The following is a 6,672-nucleotide window of genomic DNA, read 5'->3' as shown; positions in this document are numbered from 1 at the left end:
CAGCTCCGCCCCTCTTCCGGTCCCCTCTTCTGTCTCTCCTTCTCCATTGGCTGCTGAGGCTGTCAATCAATCGTAGCCCGGCCCTCCCTCCTCTCTGATTGGCTCGGCGCCTCACGTGCAGCAGCATTTCTGCACCGCGTGCAGTACCGAATATTAGCCACAAGACGGCAGCAGCGTTCGTCTCCCGCCGCTATAGTTCTGTTTCCCCGCTTCCCGTGCCGCGTTTTGTCCACACGGTAGCAAAGTAAAGCGGCTCCCAGCCGCTTTCCCCCATCCCCAACCACTGCAGTGCTGCATTTGCGACAGAGAATCAGAGCAGCGGGCGCTGCCCGGGGCCATAGCGCGGCGCCCCCCTCCCATCAGCACCGAGATTCCGACCCATGATGGCAGCAGCGAGCGGCGCCCGGAGCCGCTTCGCTCTCCCGTTCCCCACCACCTGCAGTACCAACGTTAGAACACATGGTGGCAGCACAAGCTCAATTCTTCGGGGCTGCACACGCAACGGGCTCCGAAACCGCTGCTCCCCGCCCATTTTCCGTCCTCCGGGGAGCGCTCCCCAGAGCAGTTTTTGTGTTTTTGGAAACTCAACAGCGTTTCTCTCGCAGGCATCACCTACACACACAGAGCTCCTGCGCTCGCTTTGCCACCTAAAGCTCCGTCCGCGCACGGCTTCTCAAGTGCCTGCTCTCGGGCATCCCGGAGCGGGGATGTGCTCCTGGAGCAAGCACGCTGGGGTTTGTTCTAGTCAAGAGCCCTTTTCTCTCTCGGACCCCCTCTGGGCTATAGACACCAGCCCAAAAGCCAAGCGCTGCCCATCCTACCTCTTTTATCCCAGGTGGTGGTTTGCCCCCGCCCCGCCCCAGGGCATTGAGGGAGGGGCTGTGGGTGCTGCCTGGGGTATAAAGGCACCGTGCTGCAGGGAGGAGCTCATTCAGCTCCTGGGCTTCAGCTGGGTGAGTTCGCTGGGGTTTGTTTTGTCTTTTGTGGCTTTGGAGTCTTGTGGTGCTTTGTGCTGCTGTGTTTTGATGCTTGCTGCAATGGAGTCAGCTGAGTGAAGAGCTCTGGGATGTGTCCAGGTTTTTTGGTGTGTGCATGAACAAGTGTTTCTGTAAGGCTTTCTTTTCGGAGGTGTTTTATTTATAGGAGGTGTTTAGGTTTTTTAAGGTCGTTACCTGGTGCGTTCTGTTGTTTTTGTTATTGGGGTCAGGATGTTTTCTGTACTGGAAGCAGAGCTTTGAGGCTGCTTTTTACCCCTTGTGTTCTGTATGGGGCTGTGAGCTGAAAGCGTTACCGTTAGGAGACCCAAAGTGGAGCAGTGACGAGGAGGTGGCGGCAGGAGTCACGTTTTCAGTGTCAGCGGCTCGGTGAAGGCAGCAGCGTGCCTGCTGGTTGTTGCCCATTCCCTCCAGCTGGGGATCTCAGGAGCAGCTGCACCGCGGTGCGGCCGTGCTTTGCCCTCTGTTTTTTTCCCTGCCCTTGTGTCGAGTGCTCTCGAGTGTTCTCAGTCACAGCGCAGGGAGTGCAAGTGTCCGGGCCCTGCTCCCGCAGTTGAGGAGCCGCTACGGAAAGCTGGTGCTGGGCATCCCCTACACGTGGAGGCATCCGGAGCGGTGCCACCAGCCTGAGGAGCAACCGCGGGCAGGGGATGGCCGGCGGCAGCTTTGCGTCCCGGCCCCCCGGCTGCGGGAGCGGGGGCCGGAGCCTCGCGCTCCGTGCGCCGTGTTCCGGGAAGCCCGAGCGAGGGCGCCAGAGAGGCGGTGCGCAGGTGGGGTTTGAGGTGGCCCAGCGAGGTCTGGAGATCGAAGGCAGGTTCAGGTCGTGTCCTTGTAAAGCCCTGCGCCGGGTCTGTTTCGAGCCCTCCGCCTCTCCCCTTAGCGCTTCTCCGGACACATTTCAGGGGTCCGTGCCTCAGTTTCCCCACCGGGAAGCCAGGAAGAACAGCGATTTTCCCCCGCTGCTCTGCGTTTTCCAGGTTGCTGTTTTTATTCGGCCCTCCTCTGTGTTGCTTTGGAAGGCAGCTGCCACCAGTAAGCACTGAATAGTCCTGGTTGGCCTCAGGTTTGAGTCAGCCACGCAGGTGTCGGCCGTTCTGTGCTGCAGGGAAAAGAGTGTGCTGGTGACACCAGTCCTGCACGGGCAGTGAGCAAAGGGCTCGAAGGCAAACGGGGGGAACAGAAATGCCTAAAGCCATTTTTCAGGGTTCCAGCACCTTCTCCCAAGCGGTTGCATCTTTTTGGCGCTCCCTGATGTTTGGCAGAGCTCTGCTGCTGCTGGATTGCATTAGCAAACAGGCTCAGAGCACTCCAGTGCTGCTTTTGCTGGGCTGACCTTGTCAATTCTCGTTTGTTTTTCCTCAGCCTTGTTCCCGCTCTTGTCCGCATGCGATCATCCAGAGCAAGACCAGGGGCAATCCGGGGAAGGCTGCTGGGATGCCTTCCCTCTGCTCCCTGCGCACCAGAAACGGGATCATCCGGCGGTAAGTAACGTCTGCGTGCTTTTGTACATGGTACGCAACCTGTGAAACTGCTTTATTGCCAAGTTACCCTCGGGTATTACCCAGGAGGGACTGAGAAATTTGGGGTGAGCTTTGTCTACAGGTAGAGGTGAGGAATCTGGAGCGTGTCTTTCTGTAGAAAATACCCGTGTTGAGGTGAGACTCAAATCTCTCTGGAGAAGACGTTGTTGCTTATGCTCCTGCTGAAGTCTGTTTGGGAGAGATCCCAGGCAAGGGTGGCTCTGTCTAAATAACAAGGATTATTGGTTTGGGCCCTTTGCTGAGGGCATGATGCCCCCGGAGGCTGAGTTGGGAGGAGGCAAATGGATGCTCGATGACTCGGGAGCAAGGAAAGGGCTGATAATATCTGCTGTTCTGCACCTCTGCAGATGGGGATGATGAGGAAGAGCCCATGGATCAGGATGAAGCTGGATGAACTCTTACCCTGCCGAAAGCTCTGCGCATCGAAGGCGTGCACCAGCTCCCTGCGCCGCAGCGGCAGCCCCACGGTGCGTGGCGCTGGGCAGGGAACCTCCAGCATTCCTGTCGTCACTGCCGTCATCCGGGATCCATCCCGGAGGGCCAGGAGAATCTCTCAGTGGGTGATGGCCAGTAGCACCCTGGGGTGCCGGGCTGCAGCAGCTCCTGAGGCAGCAGCTCCCGGTGCTGATCCCGGTGGCGTTCCCGATATTCCTGGCCCTCCGTGCCCAGCAGCAGGGACTCCCCGGGGGACAGGCGGCCCACCCGACACAGCGAGCCCCGTAGGGACCCCGAAGTGCCCCGTAGGGCCCGCACACCCCATAAGTGCCCCAACACCAGTTGACTCTTTGATGCACTTTCACTTTCATTTACCTTTATTTGCCTTTCATTCAGATTTATTCACTTCATTTTTATTTCCTTTTTAATCACTTTATTGACATTTTATTGACTTTTTTCTTCAGTTTTCTTTCAGTTTTCGTTCGGTTTTCTTCTGATTTGATTTACTCACTTTTAGTAACTTTTTTTTTCCCCCCCAGTTACCCCATAGGGACCCAGAGCAACCCGTGGACGTCCCATAGACCCCAGTAGATCCCCTACAGCGACCCCCCAGGCTCATAGACTCCCTACGGACATCCCATAGGGTCCCAGAGACACCCCACAGCAACTCTCAGCAAACCAGGGACACAGAGACCCACAGACACCCCATAGTGACCTATAGACACCCAGAGCAACCTGTACACAGCCCATGGCCACCCGCCCGTGGTCCTGTGAAAACCCTTATGACTTATGGTGTCGTGACGTCACCGGGACTGGGATGACATCATCATCGACCACCATGGCGCCCCACAGGGCCCCCGCTACCCACCTGCCCCCCATCGGTACCCCAGGTTTTTCGTTTGCTTCCATTCATTTTGATGAAATTTCGTTCACTTCTCTTTGAGGTTCATTCAGGCTTATTCACTTTTATTGCCTTTTATTTACTTTAATTTACTTTTTATAATCACTTTACTCACTTTGCTTTGCTGTTTACTGACTTGACGCAGTTTTAGTCAGCTTTATTTGCTGTGCGTTCATTTTTGCTCTTCAGATTGATTTCCTTTGTAGTCCTTTTTAGTAACTTTTGGTGGTGGTGGTGGTTTTTTGTTGGGTTTTTTTTTTATATGCCCCATAGGGACCCACAGAAACTCACGGACACTCCGCAGAGTCCCGTACACCCTATAGACATCCCATAGGGATGTACGGCAACCGATAGACACCCGACAGCAACCCATGGACCCTCCACAGAGACCCATATAGACCCTGTAGTGACCCATAGGTGCCTGTAACAGCCCCAGTTGACACATAGAGACCCCAGAGTGACCCCCCCACCCTGCCCTATGGCGACCTGAGACTTGAGAAGAAACTTCTTCTCAGTGAGGGTGACGGAACACTGGAACAGGCTGCCCAGGGGGGTTGTGGAGTCTCCTTCTTTGGAGACATTCAAAACCCGCCTGGACACATTCCTGTGTAACCTCATCTAGGTGTTCCTGCTCTGGCCGGGGGATTGGACTAGATGATCTTTTGAGGTCCCTTCCCATCTCTAACATACTGTGATACTGTGACCTGTAGCACCCCAGGGACACCCTCCGCTTCCCCGTGATGTCCTAAAGACCCACAACTCATGCCCCATGAAACTTCTTATTCTCTTTTGGGTTTTATATCAGTTTTTCATCACGTATAATCACTTTTATTCTCTTTTCATTGACTTTCTTCATTTTAATTCACTTTGTCTTTGGGTTTTAGTCACGTTTTGCTCCCTTTTATTCAAGTTGTATTCAGGTTGATTACCTTTTGATTCTCTTTTGAATGACGTTATGATTGGTGTGGGCTGGGTATGGGGCCGGGGGGGAGAATAAAGTCCTGGGGGTGTTTTCTGTGCTCGGGGGGGGGGTGGCTCTGGGAGGTGCGGGGTTAATAAAGTCCTGGGGGTGTTGTCTGTGCTAACCAGAGGTGTTAATTTGAGTGTAGTAGGTGGCACTTGGGGTACCATAGGTGTTAGGTTGGGCATCACAGCTGGCAGGTAGGGAAGGAGAGATGGTTTTTTGGGTATTGTTGGTGGCACTTGGGGTACAGTAGGTGTTAGTTTGGCTATCATAGGTGGCACTTAGGGAACCATAGGTGTTAGGTTGGGTATCATAGGTGGCACTTTGGGTACTATAGGTGTTAGGTTGGCTATTTTAGGTGGCACTTTGGGTACCATAGGTGTTAATTTGGGTATCATAGGCAGCACTTTGGGTACCCTAGGTGTTATGTTTGGTATCGTAGGTGGTGCTTAGAGAAGCATAGGTGTTAGGTTGGGTAGCATAGGTGGCACTTTGCATAATATACGTATTAGGTTGCGTATCATAAGTGGCACTTAGGGTACCATAGATGTTTGGTTGTGTATCATAGGTGGGCTTTAGGGACCAGAGGGAGCACTTTGCATACTGTTGGTGATAGGCTGGATATTATAGGTGGCACTTTGCGTACTATAGGTGTTAGGTTGGGTATCATAGGTGGCACTTTGGGTACCATAAGTGTTAATTTGGGTATCGTAGGTGGCACTTGAGGTACAGTAGGTGTTCAGTTGGCTATCATAGGTGGCACTTAGGGAACCATAGGTGTTAGATTGGGTAGCATAGGTGGCACTTTGGGAAGTGTAGGTGTTAGGTGGGTATCATAGGTGTTAGGTTGGGTACCATGGGTGGCACTTTGCATAATGTATGTGTTAGGTTGCGTATCATTAGGTATCATTGTAAGTGGCACTTAGGGTATCATAGATGCTTGGTTGTGTTTCATAGGAGGGATTTAGGGACCATAGGTGTAAGGTTGGGTACCATAGGGAGCACTTTGCATACTGTAGGTGTTAGGTTGGGCATCATAGGTGGCACTTTGGGTACCATAAGTGTTAATTTGGGTATCGTAGGTGGCACTTAGGGAACCGTAGGTGTTAGGTTGGATATCATAGGTTGCAGTTAGGGACCATAGGTGATATGTTGAGCATCATAGGTGGCAGTTACGGAATCATAGGTGTTTCGTGGTTATCATAGGTGGCACTTTGCATAATATACCTGTTAGGTTGCGTTATCATAAGTGGCACTTAGGGTACCATAGATGTTTGGTTGTGAATCATAGGTGGGATTTAGGGACCATAGGTGTAAGGTTGGGTACCATAGGGAGCACTTTGCATACTGTAGGTGATAGGTTGGGTAATATAGGTGGCACTTAGGGAACCATAGGTGTTAGGTTGGGTATCATAGGTTGCAGTTAGGGACCGTAGGTGTTATGTTGGCCATCATGGGTGGCACTTAGGGAACCATAGGTGTTAGGTGGGTATCACAGGTGGCGCTTTGCATAATATATGTGTTAGGTTGTGTATCATAAATGGCACTTAGGGTACCATAGATGTTTGGTCGTATATCATAGGTGGGATTTAGGGACCATAGGTGTAAGGTTGGGTACCATAGGGAGCACTTTGCATACTGTTGGTGATAGGTTGGCTGTCATAGGTGACACTTAGGGAACCATAGGTGTTAGGTTGGGCATCATAGGTTGCAGTTAGGGATCATAGGAAGGGGGGAGGGAGGGAGGGGAGGTGGGGGGGGGGTGCGGGGGGAGGGTAGGGAGGAGGGGGGGGGAGGGTAGGGAGGAGGGGTGGGGAGGGGAGGGATGGTGGGGGG

At 53.1% G+C, this 6,672-nt stretch overlaps 1 long non-coding RNA gene across 1 annotated transcript; it reads left to right on the top strand.

The window, feature by feature from the left end:
* The first annotated feature begins 529 nt into the window (after positions 1-529).
* On the top strand, positions 530-4,839 carry LOC308219265. Its single transcript, XR_013956469.1, has 3 exons — positions 530-953; positions 2,358-2,476; positions 2,884-4,839. It is a non-coding gene; the product is annotated as an uncharacterized lncRNA (long non-coding RNA).
* The last annotated feature ends 1,833 nt before the right edge of the window (positions 4,840-6,672 follow it).

Source organism: Psittacula echo, assembly GCF_963264785.1.
Source record: "Psittacula echo genome assembly, chromosome: 3".
In the NCBI taxonomy this organism is placed as follows: domain Eukaryota; kingdom Metazoa; phylum Chordata; class Aves; order Psittaciformes; family Psittacidae; genus Psittacula; species Psittacula echo.
The sequence above is the reverse complement of the archived record's forward strand: the minus strand, read 5'-3'. Positions and strand labels throughout refer to the sequence as shown.